Source organism: Carcharodon carcharias, chromosome 5 (assembly GCF_017639515.1).
Source record: "Carcharodon carcharias isolate sCarCar2 chromosome 5, sCarCar2.pri, whole genome shotgun sequence".
NCBI classification, from domain to species: domain Eukaryota; kingdom Metazoa; phylum Chordata; class Chondrichthyes; order Lamniformes; family Lamnidae; genus Carcharodon; species Carcharodon carcharias.
In genome coordinates, this window is record NC_054471.1 from 41,483,400 (window position 1) to 41,505,404 (window position 22,005).

Here is a 22,005-nt window from a genome sequence, read left to right on the forward strand (position 1 = left end):
GAGGTTGAGAGGAGATTTTCTAGAGGTATTCAAAATCATGAGGAGAAATAAGATGATCTAGTTGAAATGTATAAAACTCTTAGAGGGCTAGATAGGGTAAATGCAGTTTCTCCTGGCTGGAACGTAAAGGATCCTCTAGGTAAGAGTGATCATAATATGATAGAACTTCATATCCAGTTTGAGGATGAGAAATCTGGGTCTGAAACTAGTGTCTTAAACATAAATAAAGGCCATTAAAAGGGTATGAAGACAGAGTAGATAAGGAAAAACCGTTTCCATTAGTGGAAGGATTGAGAATTTTTTCTGTGTTGTAACAATTCTATGAGTCTATGAAGTAAATTATCTGGGAATTATCTCATTGCTATTTGTGGGAATTTGCTGTGGACAAATTGTCTTCTATATCACCACAATGACTGTACTTCAATAGCTGTAAAGCACTTTAGGACACCCTGAGGTCGTGAAATGTGTTGTATAAATATCAGTCTTTCTTTTGATGATTAGCTCCGTTGTTATTAATTCACAAGCATTGTGAAACTTTTCCATGTTAATCATCATCCTCGGGTTCTAATCTTTATTGATCTGTGTTGGAAATTAGAAAGCATTCACAATATGAAGCTGCTGCCAATCCTGAGGAGATTGTTGATTAAACTAATGACTAATAGTCAATGACTAATTTGCTCAGACACATAGATACAGATTAGTCATTAAATCCTTCATATTTAATACTTTTTGGTATTTGCAGCATTTCAACATCTAAGCCCGCAAAAGATCACATCTTTCTCACACTGTTTTTTATTTTCCAATAAAAAACACACCTGATTAATAATATCGCTTTCAGGCTTTTCAATCTAATTGCCAATAGTCCCCCGAAATCATTATCTTCTTGACTGCACATTTTTAAATGGACTCCATTTGTGAGCAACTAACTTTAGGCTGATTACAGCTGACACTCAGAATCAAATCAGTTTAATGGAAATCATTAAAGATCAATATATTGAAGGAGAAACATAAAAAATACAACTTTTATTGTGCTAGAACTCTTGCCTCATAGAGTCCCTCCAAATGCCAAGAATACATTTAATATAGCCAAATTTCTTCCTTATCAACATTTATGATTATCTCAGAACGTGAGTATCATCATATTGCAGAAAAGCTGTAACAATTCTTATCCAATCTTCCTTCAAGCTCACCCTCTTAGGAGTTACCTGAATGCTACCATCTTGAAACAGGGCTACCAGCAACTCAGTGGTCAAGGCTGCAGGCGAACCGGATACCAATTTTTTCAGGGAGATGCTGGGCTATAGTGACAACATTAATCAAGGGTTTATGGAATATTTTCCCAGACTGGCCAAGCACCGGCAAAAAAAGTCAAACCCGCACCAAGAGTGTCGTGTGGAAGGATGAAGATCTCAGGCCTTGAGGGCATGGTCATATCACACAACACTGATGACCTGTGAGGTTTGTGGGAGATCCGAAGGAGATTGAACCAATATGGTGTGCAGCAAATATATTTTATTAATAGGTTTAAAAGAACGTACAGCAGTCACAAAGTTAACAAGCTAGCTTAACAGCAAAGCACAGATATTACGCTTAAGTATGGCCTCTAATTTAAACAAATACAGCAGACATTATATTATCCAGTTCAATCAGGAGGGTCTTTGAAGTCTTGCGAGATATGGACAGACAGTGCTTCAGTATCTGAGGAGTCGCGAAGCTCGTTGATGAAGCAGCTGAAGATGGTTGGGCCTAGGACACTACCCTAGGGAACTGCTTCAGTGATGTCCCGGAACTGAGATGATTGACCTCCAACAACCATAAACATCTTCCTTTGTGCTAGGTATGACTCCAGCCAGCAGAGAGTTTTCCTCCTGGCTCTCATTGGCTCGAGGTTTTCGAGGGCTCTTTGATGCCACACTTGGTCAAATGCTGCCTTGTCTCAAAGCCGCCACTCTCACCTCACCTTGGGAGTTCAGCTCTTCTGTCCATGTTTGAAATAAGGTTGTAATGAGGTCAGGAGCTGAGTGCCCCTGTGGAACCCAAACTGAGCATCAGGAGCAGGTTATTGCTAAGCAAGTGTTGCTTGATAGCACTGTTGATGGCCCCTTCCATCTTCTTACTGATGATCGAGGGTAGACTGATGGAGAAGGAATTGGGCAGGTTGGATTTGTCCTGCTTTTTGTGGACAGGACATATCTGGGCAATTTTCCACATTGCCAGGTAGATGCCAGTGGTATCACTGTACTGAAACAGTTTGGCCAGGGGCATGGCTTGTTTTGGGTCTTCAGTACTATTGCCCGAATGTTGTTAGGGCCCATAGCCTTTGCAGTATCCAGTGCCTTCAGCCATTTCTTGATATTACGCAGAGTGAATCAAATTGGCTGAAGACTGGCATTTGTGATGCTGGGGACCTCAGGAGGAGGCTGAGGTGGATCATCCACTCGGCACTTCTGGCTGAAGATTGTTGCAAATGCTTCAGCCTTGTCTTTTGCACTGATGTGTTGGGCTCCTCCATCATTGAGGATGGGGATATTGTAGAGCCTCCTCCTCTGGGTAGTTGTTTACTTGTCCAACACCAGTAATGACTGAATGTGGCACGGCTGCAGAGCTTTGTGGGATCGCTTAGCTCTATCACCTGCTGCTTTCACAAGTAATCCTGTATTGTAGCTTCACCTCAGTTGATACCGCAGTCTAATAAACCATCCAATTCTGACCTATTGGAGGAAAGATTGGACTTTGAATCTGAGGTTTGCATCATCTCCCATTCTGGTGAGTTTATGGTAAGTGAACCCTGACACCTCAAGCTTGAGAATATGAATATGACTAGGCATTCGCCTAGCTCTCTTAGATTAGTCAGTGGGAATTTGATCCAGGAAAAAGCCCTTTTAAGAATATGGAGTTATTACTGATGCATCACTGACTGTGGTTCTGTATTAACTTGATCCATGCATTGCTGTTTATCATACTCCAAACAAGCACTCAATACCTAATTCCACAGTAAAACGTCTTAGTTACATGATCCTATTCATATCCTGGCAACCATGGCACAATTTGAAACACTTTTCCCGATTTAAGATCCAGTATATTGGCATGCTGGCTCGTACTACTGATCCATTTGCCGGTGTGAGCCAGGTTATGAACCATTCACTCCACCAATCAAGCCATAATACATTCCTCTGCCGATTAGGAATCAGGTTGCTGGTTTATTTATTGTGCTGTGTTGTAAATACTTCTGGGAGTTTTATGGTCAACTTGTTTAATTACTGCATATCTTTTAGATGCAATTCAATTTTCAGTCAGCAGTGAGACGGCTTTCCGCCAGTTTTTTTCCAACAATAATTGCTTTTCATTAGACTGTGACTTGTGTGTAGCTTAGTTGGGTTGAACCTGATCAGCTTAATAATTAAGCAGCATCAGTCAAATTGCACCTTCATGTAGTTTGCAGTTAATTGGTTTGTCTGGCAGGTCAGAGTTCATCTTAGTGCTTGCCAAGCACATTGCTTTGTAGTTTCTCCTTTTCTTCTTTTAACTAACTCTGTCTATCTCTCTGCTCTCTAAGGTTAGAGTCACCCTGCCTTTAGCTTTAAGGTTCATTCTGGGTGGGGGCGGTTGGAATTAGGCCTGAAAAGATGATTCAGCTGATACAAGCATCATTAATCCTTGATTAAACTGCCTAAGGTTTATGGATTGCATTGGTTGGATCTCCCTTGGTAGAGGATGCTGTTTCACAGCTTGCTGCAGTAAGAACTTCCTTAGACCATTCTGTTCTCTTTATATATTCTTTGGCTAGCAGCTTTATTTTAATTGCCGCTATTTAAGCTTTCTGATTTGGAGCATTCATCTGATAATTTAACCCCATGCCCTCACATCCCCTACTTCCACTCCCAAAATCAGATTTGGAAATTGTGGTGAAATGCAATAAAAACTGTAAACTGCCTTACTGCAATGCTGTTGTTTCAGATGGAGTTATTTTCCCTTTTTGCCACAGTGAGCACTTTCCCTCATAACTGATTCACTGGGGGGATCAACAAAGCATGCACCTTCAGTCACTGACATAGCTCTCCTCATCTCCCCCAGAACGTGCCAAAGCATTTCACACCTAATTAAATATTCTTAAAGTGTGGATTCATGAAAGGTCATGGTCTGGATTTTGGAGTGGCAAGGATGAGGAAACTGTCAGCATTTGCCAATATTATGCTTCTAAAACTGACAGCAATATCTGGAGAATGCACCTGCACAGTTCAACACACAGAGCCGGATTCTTATAGAGTTGGGAAGGCTCCACGGATCTTTAAAGATAATGGACAGGATCTTAGATGTAGAACTCCAGCCCCCATTTTCAATGTCCAAATTTTGCCATTAGAAGAAAGGGGCCAGGGTGTAAAACGCACAGGTGAGAAATCTGAGCTCAGCAGCACTATTTGAACTTAGTGCTAAGTTTAAACAGACTCCATTTTGGCTATTGCCAGACTTTAACCTGCATGTCATGAATTGATGGAATAGAATTAAATGCTCTTGAATGGTGGATAAGGCCTGAATAACTCCCATGATTTGAATTTTTTTTTAATCCCTTGATCTTTAAACTTGAACAAAGAACAGGCAGCAGCTGTCACTAGGAGTTAAAAAGAACCCTCTGCTGGACTGCTTTGATTGACAGGCATAGGTTAGGATAAAAGGTAGCATCTGATCATGTAATTTCAATATAGCTCTTTGTTGACATTTCCGCAAGGGCTATCATTATATCATTATGAATGCTTGGTTGAGTTTCAAATGCGACAATCATCTCAGCAGGGGACTCTGAGTTCACAGTTTGAATTACAGCTTAAATAGGTTATTAAAGGTATGTGGAGGTATGAATAAAAGTTTGTTTTCATAATAAATTAACCATTTGAGATCTAAAATCTTTGAGTGGGCTGTATGAATGTCGCGATTCATGTGTAGGAGTGAGAGCTGTAGGGGATAGTTAGAAGTGTGTTTTTTTCACTTGGCTCCCATTGTGGATCTGAAGTGAGTAGCTACGGAGTTGGCATGGAGGGAATGAAGGGCCATGGGGGTATGGGTGAAGATTGGTTGAAGGGGTGTAAGGGTGCAGACTAGAGGGCCTACCAACTTCTAAAGTAACTGGGAAAAAGCCCCAGAGAATTGAGGTGGGCCTTCTAAACAGGCCACTTGGCACCCACCCTCTGCTTTAGGGATTGGTGGGCCTAAATCTATCCTACACCCACCACAGAATGAAAATCATATGTTTCAGGGTACTTTTTATCAAGGCGGATCTGGCAATTCAGGAAATTTCTCAACTCGGTAAACAAAATCCAGCACATAAATCCAGAAGTTATTGTCAGTGATTCTCTGCTTTTCCAGAGGGTGCGCTGTTGAAGTATCCAGATTGCAATAATTAGAAATCATTGAACTTGCAAGAAGTCCCACTGCTACCCTCTTTGTCTTTCTGTAAAAACCACTCAAAAAATTTTAATCAGATATAACTGGGATTTTCAACAGTTTATTATGTTCATAATTACTACGGAACAGTCTTGTGAGCCATAGGAACATAGAAAAATAGAAGCAGGAGTAGGTCATTTGGCCCTTCGAGCCTGGTCCACCATTCAATATGATCATGGCTGATTCTCTATCCCAGCGTTATACTCCCGCTAACTCCCCATATCCCTTGACGCCTTTAGAGTCCAGAAATCTATCTATTTCTTTCTTAAATATATTCAGTGACTTGGCCTCCACAGCCTCTGTGGTAGAGAATTCCACAGGTTCACCACCCTCTGAGTGAAGTGGTTTCTCCTCATCTCAGCCCAAATGGCCTACCCCATATCCTGAGACTGTGACCCTTTGTTCTAGACCCCCCAGCCAGAGGGAATATCATCCCTGCATCCAGTCTGTCCATCCTTGTCAGAATTTTATATGTTTCAATGAGATCCCCTCTCATTCCTCTAAATGCCAGTGAATACAGGCCAATCTCTCCTCATACGACAATCCTGCCATCCCAGGAATCAATCTGGTGAACCTTCGCTGCACTTTCTCAATGGCAAGTATATCCCTTCTTAATTAAAGAGATCAGAACTGCACACAACACTCCAGGTCTGGTCTCACCAAGGCCCTGTACAGCTGCAGTAAGACATTCTTGCTCCTGCACTCAAGTCCTCTCTCAATGAAGGCCAACATATCATTTGCCTTCTTAACTGCTTGCTGCACCTGCATGCTTGCTTTCAGTGATTGGTGTTCAAGGACACCCAGGTCCATTTGTACATCAACATTTCCCAATCTACCACCATTTAAATAATACTCTGCCATTTTGTTTTTGCTACCAAAGTGGATAACTTCACACTTATCCACATAATGCTGCATCTGCCATGTATTTGCCCACTCATTCAACTTGTCTAAATCACCTCGAAGCCTCTTAACATCCTCCTCACCACTCACATTCCTACCTAGTTTTGTGTCATCGGCAAACTAGGAAATATTACATTTGGTTCCCTTATCCAAATCATTGATATATATTATGAATATATATTGTGGGGAGGCAATGGCATAGTGGTACTATTGCTGGATTTGTAATGCTCTGGGGACCCAGGTTCAAATCTTGCCATGACAAATGGTGGAATTCCTGTCCCACTAGCAGGACAGACCCAGCAGATGTGGTAGCATAGTGGTTTATAGTTGAGTGGCAATTGCCCTGGGAGTCCTCAACATTGACTCCGGATCCCATGAAGTTTCATGGCATCAGTTCAAACATGGACAAGGAAACTTCCTGCTGATTACCACGTACCACCATACCTTAGCTGATGAATCAGTGTTCCTCCATGTTGCACACCACTTGCAAGGGCGCAGAATGTACTCTGAGTGGGGGACTTCAATGTCCATCACCAAGAGTGGCTCAGTAGCACCACTACTGGCTGAGTCCTAAAGCTAGACTGAGTCTATGGCAGGTGGTGAGTGCGAAACATGCTTGACCTCATCCTCACTAACCTGTCTGCTGCAGGTGCATCTGTTGGTGACAGTATCAGTAGGAGTGACCACCGCACAGTCATTGTGGAGGTGAAGTCCTGCCTTCACATTGAGGATACCCTCCATTGTGTGGCACTACCACCGTGTGAAATGGGATAGATTTCAAACAGATCTAGCAACTCAAGTCTGGGCATCCATGGGCCATCAGCAGCAGCAGAATTGTACTCGAACACAATCTGTAACCTCTAAGCCTGGCATATCCCCCACTCTACCAGTACCATCAAGCCAGGGGATCAACTCTGGTTTAATGAAGAGTGCAGGAGGACATGCCAGGAGCAGCATCAGGCATACCTAAAAATGAGGTGTCTACCTTGTGAAGCTATAAAACAGGACTACTTGTATGCCAAACAGCATAAGCAGCAAATGATAGACAGAGCTAAGTGAACCCACAGCCAACAGATCAGATCTAAGGTCTACAGTCCTGCCACATCCAGCTGTGAATGGTGGTGGACAATTAAACAAATGACTGGAGGGGGATGCTCCACAAATATCCCCATCCTCAATGATAGGGGAGCCCAGCACATCAGTGCGAAAGATGAGCATTTGCGACAATCTTCAGCCAGAAGTGTCAAGTGGATGATCTATCTCAGCCTCCTCTGGAGGTTCCTAGCATCACAGATGCCAGTCTTCAGCCAATTCAATTCACTCCATGTGATACCAAGAAATAGCTGAAGGCACTAGATAGTGCAAAGGCAATGGGCCCTGACAATATCCTGGCAATAGTACTGAAGACTTGCTCCAGAACTTGCCGCGCCCCTAGTCAAGCTGTTCCAGTATAGCTACAACACTGACATCTACCCGGCTATGTGGAAAATTGCCCAGGTATGTCCTGTACACAAAAAGCAGGACAAATCCAACCCGGCCAATTACTGCCCCATCAGTTGACTCTCGATCATCAGTAAAGTAATGGAAGGGGTCATCAACAGTCCTATCAAGCGGCACTTACTTAACAATAACCTGTTCACTGACGCCCAGTAGGGTTCTGCCAGGGCCACTCAGCTCCTGACCTCATTACAGCCTTGGTTCAAACAATGACAAAAGAGCTGAACTCCCGAGGTGAGATGAGAGCGATTGTCCTTGACATCAAGGCAGCTTTTGACCAAATGTGGCATCAATGAGATAAAGCAAAACTGGAATCAAGGGGAAAACTCTCCACTGATTGCAGTCATACTGAGCACAACGAAAGATGGCTGTGGTTGTTGGGGGTCAGTCATCTCAGCTCCAGGACATCACTGCAGGAGTTCCTCAGGGTAGTGTCTTCGGCCTAATCATCTTCAGCTGCTTCATCACTGACCTTCCTTCCATCATATGGTCAGAAGTGGGGATATTCGCTGATGATTGGACAATGTTCAGAACCATTTGCGACTCCTCAGATAATGAAACAGTCCATGTCCAAATGTAGCAAGACCTGGACAATATTCAGGCTTGGGCTGACAAGTGGCACGTAACATTCATGCCACACATGTGCCAGGCAATGGCCACTCCAACAACAGAGAACCTAACCATCACCACTTGACATTCAGTGGCATTACCATCACTGAATCCCCCACTATCAACATCCAAGGGGTTACCATTGACCAGAAACTGAACTGGACTAGCCATATAAATACAGTGGCACAAGAGCAGGTCAGAGGCTAAGAATCCTGCAACAAGTAACTCACCTCCACAAGGCACAAATCAGGAGTGTGATGGAATACTCTTCACTCGCCTGGATGAGTGCAGCTCCCACAGCACTCCAGAAGCTTGACACCATCCAGGACAAAGCAATCCACTTGATTGGCACCACATCCACGAACATTCATTCTCTCTACCACCAATGCACAGTGGCAGCAGTGTGTACCATCTATAAGATGCACTGCAGGAATTCACCAAGGCTCCTTAGACAGCACCTTGCAACCTCACGACCATTACCATGTAGAAGGACAAGCACAGCAGATAGATGGGAACACCACCACCTGGAAGTTCCCTCCTAATTCAGTCACCATCCTGACTTGGAAATATATTGCAGTTCCTTTAATATCGCTGGTTCAAAATCCTGGAACTCTATTCCTAACAGCACTGTGGGTGTACCTACATGACTTGGACTGCAGCGGTTCAAGGAACAGCTCACCACCACCTTCTCAAGGGCCACCAGGGATAGGCAATAAATGCTGGCCTAGCCAGCGAAGCCCACATCCCATAAATGAATTTTAAAAAATTGTGAATAGCTGGGGCCTCTGTGGTACCCCACTAGTCTCACCACCTCCCATTCTGATAAAGACCCATTTATACCTACTTTCTGTTTCCTGTCTGCTAACCAATTCTCAAACCATGCCAATATATTACCCCCAATCCCATGTGTTTTTGTTTTGCACATTAACCTCTTAAGTCTTGCAGTGCCAATATTCAAGAATAATGTTGTATTCATTGAATATCAAATTTATCTATTATGTTAAGAAATTCTGCATTTTTAAAAAAGTTTGATTATGATTTTTAATCGTGCATGTGTCCCTCTATTATTTATTTCACTATCTGTGAAGGATTCCTGGACTGCTGTCTATGAGAATACGTCAATGTGATTGGCTGCTTATCCTGCTTAATGACATCACTATTGCTGGATGCCTGGAGATTCCCTTGACTTGACAAACTGAAGTCAGGAAGGAGAAATTTACACCACAGAGATTGCTAAATCTTTGTGGGCAGCTTTCTTTGAGTCCTTCGGCGAGACTGTAAAATCCATCTGTTTACCCTCCTTTCCTTCCTCCATGACTAGTGGGCACAGGAGGGACTGGAGTGCATAGTAAACATGGGGCACAGCATTTTGATTTGATTTGTTAAATTTCCTTTTGCTTTGATTTTAATTTGACATTTGATCACTTTGATTAATTTTACTTTGAGGACAATGTCAGTCTAAATAGTATTTTATAAGAACTAACCCTACCTAGATCTCTTCACAGATGCTGCTTGGTCTGCTGAGTGCTCCTAGCATTTTTTGCTTTTCAATTTCAGCATCTCCAGCAGTTTGCTTTCTGTGCCACTATTCAAGTTTGGAGGTAGAGCCACAAATATTCGTCTCGAATTCAAGCCTGTTCTATATGTAAAACATTGTTAACAACTGACCACTATTGCAGAAATATATGACAAAGGATGAGAAATTGAAATTTGTTTAACCTTTTCATAAGTTCTATAACTGTTGGTCTTCTAGCCCTAACTCAATGCACCAGTCTTGGATAGGTAAGACCACCTGTGTTCAATCTTCCTTTCTATTGAACTTAGAAAGGCATTACAAGGTGTATTATTTTTGATCAAAACATTATATTTTATATTGCTAATGATGCAGGAAACATGGAAGGAACTTGAAAGCAGATTGTTATTGCTTAAAGCTGTGTTTGATCAAATGCAAAAAATATTTTTTAGGGCTCCATTTTGTTGTCTATACCTGGGAGGGTTGCCTATAGGCTGCGTTAACCAAATTAACTGTGTCTTTTGTTCTGTGTTTGAGAAATGAAAAAATGTTGGCTTCTTGAGAGAAAAAAAACCCCTATCTATTGATACTGGGACTTGGTACATTTGGGAAAATAGACATTTTGCTGTTCTTGGCCATTAATAGCCATTTTGGACACTTCCCAATGAGTTGAAAGAAAATAAATCAACAGGCTGCTTGAATCTCAATTTTAGTGTGTATATTGCCCTTTAGGTGGTGAGGCAGCAGCTTCTAAATCCCTGTCCCAGTAAGGAAGAGGAGGAAAAATCTTAAATCTCCAAAACTGATTTTTCATTTACCCAATGGATGAAAATAAATATTCGGCCCTTGAAGAGTTAAGAAGCTAAAATCTGATACTTGATCTGGGCAGTTTAGCAACCATCTGCTTTATGTTTGATAATGGTATATAATTGAATAACATGATGCTCATTACAACTGAATGTAAGTTAAAGAAGTTGATGCTGCAAATAATTAACGCCTGTCCTCAAGGACCTTACTGGTAGCATTTGTACATTTCCATCCTCAACATCTACTGTCAAAATGGCAACAAAAGCAACAGCATTAACCTTTTCCATATTCATTAGTGCTTCACACAAATTTGTACAGGCATCAAGGAGCAGCTGGTGAAATGGCATCACCGTCTCCTAACAGAAGGCCAGCAGCAAGGTTTTCTCACTATTTGATAACAGCTACCAAGTAAGGTGAAATCCTATGGGTTTTTTTTTTAAGTTTCTATATGTCATTGTGAGGAATTTTATGATTGGTCAGCTGGCTATTTTGACAAAAGCACAAACCTATCATCTCACAAGAAACAGTTTCAAAATGAAGCTACAGAGACATTTACATAAACTGATGTCCTGCTTGACCACCATGGAACCATTTTAAACTTACCTGCATGCTCTCTGCTCATAGGACCCACTCCACTTATCTAGTTACAGATGTGTGTTGGGCCACTGATGGAGTTCAACCAGTGAAAACAGTGCATCTTACCACAGACAACTTACAAGTTTCACATTAATTGTCCAGTTAATACTGTCCTAGCCACTAGGGTTATTTGAAGACAAAGGAGAGGAGTCCGCTAGGTAATGACTACCTGTGCTGATTCCATTAGTGAGTCAGGTTGGCTGGCTAACCATCAACAGTAACTTGAGGTATTGTGGACCCATCTGTAAAGAAGGTAAGAATTGCATTTATACAGCGCCTTACATGACCACCAGACATCTCAAAGTGCTTTACAGCTACAGAAGTACTTTGTTTTTACGTTGTAGTCACTGTGGGAATCTAGATAAGCTATTGGATTCATTTACACCAGTCTAGAAATCAAAAGGAATCTGATCAATATCTTCTAAAGAGTTGACAGAGCCCAAAGAAGCTGAAAACTCAATTATGATCCTGAAACTAGCTATGACATGTGAAAACAAATAATTACACTGAAAGAACACACTGGAACTATAGGTTCTTACAGTTTAAACATCCATCACTCCTACTGAAGTGAAAGAAAACATGAATCTGTTAAAACAAGCATTAAATGAGTTAAAAGCTTCCTATGTCCCTGGATTTCCTGGGCCAGGTTTGGAAGAGGAGAAACATACTTGAGATACTGCAGAAGAGTTTAGTTCCCCCCACCACTGCTCTTTTAAAAGTTTTCCTATATTACAACAATGCTTACAATTCAAAAGTACTTCATAGGTCATAAAAAAGGCCCAGAAAAGGGAGGTGCACAAGATGTGAAACACTGGGGCCTGTGGTCTCAGGGACCCAGCGTCAACTTGCAGCTCTTCCCTTAGCCTTTACCAGCAGCACTGCCCCTCTCTCAAGTGGCTGCCAGATGCCTCAATGTGCTCACACACAAGTGCATGGTGGGTGCTCTGCTCCTGCACAAAGTCCCAGTGCTCGAGATCTGATTGTCCTGGAGTGAAATCCTGAGTCCCTGCGGCCGATTGTTTTGACAGGGTGCATTCTGAGTGATGTAGTTCGCCCTTGGCTGCGCTCTTGGTGTGGGCCATGGATACCAAGAGGAGCAGCAGTAACAGCAACAGTGAGTCCCAGGGCAGCTAGAGTGTTAGACAGGGCTGATAGGAAGCACTTCATACCACCTTCACAGCTGTACTGAACTCTACCTCAGTGATATTAATCTCCAAAACTCCTGGGCCCAGGAGGCAATGTGAGTGAGTGTCAGACAGAGTGAGTGTAAGAGTGAGTGAGTGTGAGTGAATAAGTGTGAGTGTGTGTGTGAGAGTGAGCCAGACACATGTGCAGATTGAAGGCTGCTTGGTGCGGACACACACACACATGCACACACTTCCTCCCTCTCCAAAAACATATCCACACACCTAGCTGGGAGAGGCTGAAAGGCAACCTGTTTCCAACCCTTACTTTCATATGAATTCTGCTGAGGTCAACTCGGCGTGTGTGCCGCCAGAGGCAAACGCAAGGTGGGTGTTAGTTTGACCCAACTCCTTAGCTCAGTCTCATTCCCCTCCCTATTCCTGGTGACTTGGGGCCTGGTCAGTCTTCCTCTTTCTAGCTCTGCTTTTTAAGCAAAAAGTCTAGAAAGATTTTGTTAGTTAACTCTGCTTGGCACTTTTTAATGGTTATTTTTATTTTTTTTTTAAATTACCAATATATCTCTTTGATATTGATTTAATTTGCTCAGCAACTTGTTTATGTTTTCTTCATGCCTTAACTTTTTTTTTGTAATTCATGTTTAATGTTGTGCCAAACCTGATCTCAGGCAGCTGTTCCTGGGTTTCTTGCTGAAGGGGAATGAGATGCTCTCAAATCTGATTGCTTTTTGGAGGGCTGACGAAAGGTATTATTTTTGCTCCCGTAGAAGCAGGAAGCGTTGGAAATGCTCAGCACACCTGGCCACACCTGTGCAGAGAGAAATAGAGTTCAGGGGTCCTTCATCAGAAACCAGTGCAGATCGTGAACCTGAAGCATTGACTCTGTTTTTCTCTCCAAAGATGCTACCTAGTCTGCTGAGTATTTCCAGCATTTTCAGTTTATATTTCAGATTTCCAGCATTTTCTGTTTATATTTCAGACTTCCAGCATCTGTAGTGCTTTTCTCTCCAATTATATGCTCCATGCTGGGCATTTGTAAGTGTGGTTAGTTTCCATTTAAAAATGAAAGTTTTTATCACTCAACGCAAAGTGTATTTTTTTCTGTTAACAAACCCACGTTTGTGGATAGAAATAGTACATTATATTGGTGCTAATTTACTGGGAGATTTTGCCATTTTTAAGCTTGTAAGTAAAACCAGGAGTCTTGGACCAATAAAATATCTCACTGTTAGTTCAAGATATTCTCATTTGCACATTGCATTGTTGTTTGCAGTGCTTGTGCGGTTCAAGTCTTTTGGATGTTGCTGTCTGGACATTGCATAGGGCCAGGTTCAAAGACACAGAGCTGGTTGCATAGTAGGAATGGCCAAACTGTGTGTAATTGTCTGACAAAGCCATGGTTGTAAACTTTATCATACTGAAACCTGAGCTTCCGATGGGCTTTATAGAGACAGAGTACAAAAGCCAAAAAGTTTTTCTAAACCTGTATAAAACAGTTTGACCCCACTATGACAATGGTTCCCAATTCTGGGCATCCAAAGGATATGAGGCGGAAGGAAAAATTGGGGTGGGGAGGATAAGGGGCCCAAAAACAGGAGAAGCATCAGGGCCCATGATTTCTTCCCCTGGCCCTGGTCATCAAGACTTTGAGGTATTCTGAGTTAGTATTTCTTCCCTTAGTGACAGTCCTGTTTTAAAACCCACACCCCCCAAAAAATGTCCTATCTATGCCTACCTTTTTTGTGGAATATGCTTTATTCCAGTCCTACTCAGGCCTCACCTCATTTTCTGGTCTATTGATGACTGTATCAGTGCTGTTTTCTGCTCTCACCCTGAACTGGAAAACTTCATCATTTCCACCCTTCTCTCACCTTCACATGGTCTATCTCTGTCTCTTCCCTTCCTTTCCTTGACTTCTCTGCCTCCATCCCTGGGGATTGGCTACCAACTAATATTCACTACAAGCCTACTGCCTCCCGTAGCTACCTTGACTGCACTTCCTCACACCCTGCTTCCTGTAAGGACTCTATTCCATTATCCCAGTTTATTTGGCTGTTCTAACACTGCAACCTTCTATATCAGCGCTTCTGATATGTATCTGGATTTTCAGAAGGCTTTCACTAAGGTCCCACAAAAGAGATCAGTAAGCAAAATTAGAGCACATGGGATTGGGTAGTATACTGGCATGGATTGCGAATTGGATAATGGACAAAAAACAGAGAGTAGGAATAATCATGCCATTCTCAGGTTAGCAGGCTGTGAGTAGTGTGGTACTGCAAGGTTCAGTGCTTGGACCTCAGCTATTCACAATCTATATCAATGATTTTGATGTGGGGACCAAATGTAATATTTCAAAGTTTGCTGATGACACAAAGTTAGGTTGGAATATGAGCTGTGAGGATACAAAGAGGCTTCAAGGGGATTTTGACAGTGTGCGTGAATGGGCAGGAACATGGCAGATGGAATATAATGTGGAAAAATGTAAAGTTATACACTTTGGTAGGAAAAACAGAAATGCAGAATATTTCTTAAATGGTGAGAGATTGGGAAGCGTTGATGTCCAAAGGGACCTGGGTGTCCTTGCTCACAAGTCACTGAAAGCTAAATTGCAGGTGCAGCAAGCAATTAGGAAGGCAAATCCTCAACCAAGGATTCCTCGCCACTGTGGCTGACATTCCCTCCACCATGTCCAATCCATTTCTCTCACTTCTGTTCTCATCCCTTCTTCTCCCTCCCAGAATCACCTTCCATCCAGTAAATTCCGTAATCAATGGATTATCCTCTGCCATTCCCGCCACCTCCAGCATAATGCCACCACCAAACATATCTTCCCCTACCCTCCACTTTCAGCATTCCGACTTGGAACTATATCATGGTTCCTCCACTGTCGCTGGGTCAAAATCTTGGACCTCCCTTCCTAACAGCACTTTTGGTGTCCCTACACTACATGGACTGAAGCAGTTCTAGAAGACGGCTCACCAACACCTTCTCAAGGGCAATTAGGGATGGCAGCAAATGCTGGCCCTGCCAGCAATGCCCCCATACCACATCCATCACTGGTATACTGCAAGGAATGGGCCCCACTCTCACAGCTTCTAATGGCATCACCATCATTGTATTCTCATCCAATGCCAGTGCTGGAGGGAATCTCTTGGCCTTGGCCCATGGCCGGCAGTCTGGGGCTTTGTACTTGTACATGGCATGGGACAAAAAGCAAATATTGCGAAGATATTTACATCACAATATCTCCTTCAGCACAAACCTTGCAATTTGCTGATGCTGAGGTAGTACCACATAAATGTAAGAGGATGCAATCTGTGCAGTGAAGGTATGCCCCAACATTGTTAGGGAGCTGCAGGATTTTGACCTCGCGGCAATGGAGGAATGGTGATATATTTCCAAGTCAGGATGGGAGTGACTTGGGGGGAAACCTGGAAGTGGTGGTGTTCCCATAAGCCTGTTACTATTGCCCTTCTAGGCAATGGTGGTGGTCACAGATTTGAGAGGTGCTGCTAAAGGACCTTGGCATGTTGCTGTTGTGCATCCTGTAGATAGAGCACATCACAGCCACAGTAGAGTTTCTATCCACATGCCACCCCTGCAAATCACCACTATTATAAAGATATAAAAACAAAAAACTGCGGATGCTGGAAATCCAAAACAAAAACAGAATTACCTGGAAAAACTCAGCAGGTCTGGCAGCATCGGCGGAGAAGAAAAGAGTTGACGTTTCGAGTCCTCATGACCCTTCAGCAGAACTGGGTGAATCCAAGGAGAAGGGTGAAATATAAACTTGGGGGGTGGGGGGGTGGTGTTGGGTGGGGTGAGAGAAATGGAGGGGGATGGTGTGGTTGTAGGGACAAGCAAGCAGTGACAGGAGCAGATAATCAAAAGATGTCACAGACAAAAGAACAAAAGAACACAGAGGTGTTGAAGTTGGTGATATTATCTAAATGAATGTTCTAATTAAGAATGGATGGTAGGGCACTCAAGGTATAGCTCTAGTGGGGGTGGGGGGGCATAAAAGACTTAAAAATAATGGAAATAGGTGGGAAAAGAAAAATCTATATAAATCATTGGGAAAAACAAAAGGAAGGGGGAAGAAACAGAAAGGGGGTGGGGATGGAGGAAGGAGTTCACGATCTAAAGTTGTTGAATTCAATATTCAATCTGGAAGGCTGTAAAGTGCCTAGTTGGAAGATGAGGTGCTGTTCCTCCAGTTTGCGTTGGGCTTCACTGGAACAATGCAGCAAGCCAAGGACAGACATGTGGGCAAGAGAGCAGGGTGGAGTGTTAAAATGGCAAGCGACAGGGAAGTTTGGGTCATTCTTGCGGACAGACCACAAGTGTTCTGCAAAGCGGTCGCCCAGTTTACGTTTGTTCTCTCCAATGTAGAGGCGACCACATTGGGAGCAACGAATGCAGTAGACTAAGTTGGGGGAAATGCAAGTGAAATGCTGCTTCACTTGAAAGGAGTGTTTGGCTCCTTGGACGGTGAGGAGAGAGGAAGTGAAGGGGCAGGTGTTGCATCTTTTGCATGGGCATGGGGAGGTGCCATAGGTGGGGGTTGAGGAGTAGGGGGTGATGGAGGAGTGGACCAGGGTGTCCCGGAGGGAATGATCCCTACGGAATGCCGCTGGGGGGGGGGTGGGGTGGGGTGAAGGGAAGATGTGTTTGGTGGTGGCATCATGCTGGAGTCGGTGGAAATGGTGGAGGATGATCTTTTGAATGCGGAGGCTGGTGGGGTGATAAGTGAGGACAAGGGGGACCCTATCATGTTTCTGGGTGGGAGGAGAAGGCGTGAGGGCGGATGCGTAGGAGATGGGCCGGACACGGTTGAGGGCCCTGTCAACGACCATTATAAAAATGGTTGATTAAAATCAATCCTGATGTCTATTACGACCACTAATTACAACAGTGACTCCACTTTAAAAATACTTCATTTGCTAGAAAGTGCTTTGAGGATGTTTAGATTGTGAAAGGCACCATAGAAACGCAAGTCTGCCTTTCAGTACAAACTGAGCAGAACCAGTGGGCCCAGTATATTACAGAATAGCAAAGGCTTGAAGTGGTTCTATAAATTAAAGGGGACCAGATCTCAGAGTTGGAGACATGGAGCAGCAGAGCAGTTGCTGCTGTTTCAGGGGTGAGGACTGCATCCTGTTATTTGCAAAAAATAGAGGGTTTGAACTGAGCCACTTTTTTCCCTTGATGCCCAAACACACACAACTAAACTTGGATAAACTAGCATTGGAAGCCCTACGTGTGGGCCTCACAACCCATTAAATTAAACAAATGAATGGGCAAAAGCACTTAACAAGTGAAGGACTGTATATAGCTCTGGGAAATGTTCCAGAACAAGTGAGTATGATGAACAGTGCAACTGCAGTGAAAGACTGCGAGACCCCAGACACAACAAATCCCAGAAGCAAGAGGCAATCTTTAATTATGAGGATACAGAAACGACAATTGAAGCCAAGATAAAAGAAAAATCTACAGGGGCAGGAAAGGAGAGATGGATGCAGCAAGGATGAGAGGGAAACAATCAAGCGCTGACCTCAAAACTAAAGTATGTGGAATGCAAGGAATCCGTACCATTAGCAAACTCACAAACCTTCAAAAAACCCTAAGCAGAAACATTAGCAGACACTTCAGCCCCTTGTCAACCAGACAAAACAATGGATGGAAAAAGTCACATCAAGCCCCAGGAATTCAGCAATGAAATGGAAAAATAGGAGAGTTTGTCCCAAGCTAGCGACTTAAATATTATTAGAGTTGATGATAATCTGGGATAATCAATCAAAATGTCTTTTTATATAAATACTGCTCAGCAAATTAGAAAAATGTCCTTCCACCTCTGAGCCCTGAGCTTGAATCATGTCCAGCCTGAAGGGATAAGTGCAATCTCTCCTTTCCAGGAATAAGGAAGCCTCATTGAAATAAGCTCAGTCTCCAGTTCGGTTATTAGTGGGCAGAAGTCCATAGTGGAAGCTGCCCGTGGTTGAGCAATCATACGCGGGGAGACCAGATGGATGGCTTACATAACAATTATAAACAACATCAACAAAAATTGCAAGCATCCTTGAAAGTGCTAAACAAATGATGGGCTGCAGCAGAAGAACTGGGGTAAGAGGAGCAACAGCATGGTCAAGGAAGGAGATTTCAGAGGAAGCTTTCGCTGATGAGAAGAGGGGTAACAAGGTGGAAGAGGTACGGGGGTTCAGGGAGAGAATTTTCAAGTGAAATGCTGAATTAAGTTGAACAAGCAGTGGTGGGAGATGTCAGTATAAAGAGGAAGCGGTTTAGGAGTGGAAGGACATGCTCAAGGATCTGGGAGAGGAAGCAAAGGTTGGAGCTGAAATCAGAGATGGAGGTTGGGACAGGATTCAAAGATAAGCAGTTACAGATGGAGCAAAGAAGGCAGAATCGAAGTACAGGAGTGACATGCTTCATTGAACCAGTTATTCAAGGATAGAATTGGAGCCAATCTTTGCACCTTTTTATAAACATTTTGTTAATAGAGTTACACATTAAAGGCACACACCTTTTGACTCAACAACCAGTTTTAGTCTGTATAACTCTTTCGAGTTCTGTGTCTGTATAACTCTTTCAAGTACAAACCTGTTTCCATCTGTTTCAGATGAAGTTACATTGTTTCATAGTTTGCCATTGTGAGATTTGGACTCTTGATACTCTTTTGAGTAAACCTGTTTCCATCTGTTTCAGATGAAGTTACATTGTTTCATAGTTTGCCATTGTGAGATTTGGACTCTTGATCTTGGGGTTACAAACCCAGTACCATAACCACTTGGCTGTTTAGGCCAAGCTTCTGTGTCTGTATATAACTGTTTTGAGTACAAACCCGTTTCCATCTGTTTCAGATGAAGTTACATTGTTTCATAGTTTGTCATTGGGAGATTTGAACTCTTGATCTTGGGGTTACAAGCCCAGTAGCATAACCACTTGGCTATTTAGGTCAAGCAAAATCTAGTGTAACTCTTTCAAGTACAAACACATTTCTATCTGTTTCAGATGAAGTTACATTATTTCATAGTTTGTCATTGGGAAATTTGAACTCTTGATCTTGGGGTTACAAACCCAGTACCATAACCACTTGGTTATTTAGGCCAAGCTTTTGTGTCTGTATATAGGAGCTCAAGTGAATCCCCAGTTAATGCCCACCACCTGCATACAATTAAACACAATTAACATATAATTAACAGTGTATGAAGAAAGGGAGACATTGAAAAATATCAGCAAACATTGATTGAAGGAAAAGCAGGTTTCTTTTGAAAAAGAAAACCTTCCTGTGTAGTGAGATGGACCAGGAATGCTTTACCTGACTCCATAGTCCTCTGATTTGGAGGCAGGAATTGATGCAAGCAGCTAAGGGATGTATGAAGCAGAGAATCACACAAAGACCAGGAAGACATTGAGCCACATGTCAGCATGAAGGAGAGAGGGAAGGAGGTAGCATACTGTTGGGAAGCATCTCCAGCAGTGGAGCTCTGGGCGCTGCTGTAAAGGCAGACACTTGTGATGAAAATTCAATCAGGGAATGGATTCTGTAATATATATATATAAACAAAAAACTGCGGATGCTGGAAATCCAAAACAAAAACAGAATTACCTGGAAAAACTCAGCAGGTCTGGCAGCATCGGCGGAGAAGAAAAGAGTTGACGTTTCGAGTCCTCATGACCCTTCAGCAGAACTGGGTGAATCCAAGGAGAGGGGTGAAATATAAACTGGTTTAAGGTGGGGGAGGGGGGTGGTTGGGTGGGGGAGGTGGGGGGGTTGGGTTGGGTTGGGGGAGAGGAGTGGAGGGGGGTGGTGTGGTTGTAGGGACAAGCAAGCAGTGATAGGAGTAGATAATCAAAAGATGTCACAGACAGTCAAAGTTCCCGTCACATTCTGAGATCCACACTCAGTGCCATGCGCCACCATATGAACGCACTCGACCTCTCCCTCCAGCAGCACCACCGTACCCTTTTTCAAAGCTGTGCGTGCCCCCAGTTTCACTTTATTCTTCGTCTCATCCGAAACCTCAACAAGAAACTTTTTCTCTTTCTCTCAAGTGCTAAGGAACGCAAGCTCCAACAATTCATCGACACCAACACCCATCTAGGACCCTCCACCCCTGCCTGTCCCTCCGTCCCCATCCCATCTTCCAATCCCAGCCCCAGCCGTGTATTCACTATACCCCCTGACCTTCCCCTCTCCAACGCTGAACGTTCAGTGCTCAGCAAAGGACTTAGTTTCATACCCTTTTGCCCTCATCTCAATGAATTTCAGGCTCGGCACGATGCTGAACTCTTCTTCCACCGTCTTCGTTTCCGGGCTCACTTCTTTGGGCAGGAGTCCTCTCCCCGTTCAATGGATCCTTTTACCCACCTCCAATATTCTCCCTCCGCCTGGACCCCTCCCTCTGGATTCTTACCTTCTCTTGATCTTCTCATTGAGAACTGTCGGCACGACATTAGTTGTCTCAATTTCTCTGCTCCTCTCACCCATTCTAATCTGTCTCTCTCTGAACTTACTGCACTAAATTCTCTCAGGTCCAACCCCAACATTGTCATCAAACCCGCTGACAAGGGTGGTGCTGTTGTTGTCTGGCGCACTGACCTCTACCTCACGGAAACTGAGCGTCAACTCGCAGACACTTCCTCCTACCTCTCCCTGAATCATGACTCCACCACTGAACATCAAGCCATTGTTTCCAGGACTGTCACTGACCTCATCTCCTCTGGAGATCTTCCTTCCACAGCTTCCAACCTGATAGTTGCCCAACCTCGGACGGCCCGCTTCTACCTCCTACCCAAAATCCACAAACAGAACTGTCCCGGTAGACCGATTGTGTCAGCTTGCTTCTGCCCCACGGAACTCATTTCTCGTTATCTTGACTTCCTTCTCTCTCCGCTTGTCCAGTCCCTTCCCACCTACATCCGTGATTCCTCTGACACCTTACGTCACATCAACAATTTCCAGTTCCCTGGCCTCAACCACTTCCTCTTCACCATGGACGTCCAGTCCCTCTACACCTCCATCCCCCACCAGGATGGTCTGAGGGCCCTTAGCTTCTTCCTTGAACAGAGGCCTCAACAATCCCCATCCACCACTACTCTCCTCCATCTGGCTGAACCTGTTGTCACACTGAATAATTTCTCCTTCAACTCCTGTCACTTCCTCCAAATTAAAGGTGTGGCTATGGGTACCCGCATGGGCCCCAGCTATGCCTGTCTCTTTATGGGGTATGTGGAACATTCCTTGTTCCAGTCCTACTCCGGCCACCTTCCACAACTCTTTCTCCGGTACATCGATGATTACTTCGGTGCTGTTTCATGCTCTCGTCGGGACTTGGAAAAATTTATTAATTTTGCTTCCAATCTCCACCCCTCCATCATTTTCACGTGGTCCATCTCTGACACTTCCCTTCCCTTCCTTGACCTCTCTGTCTCAATCTCTGG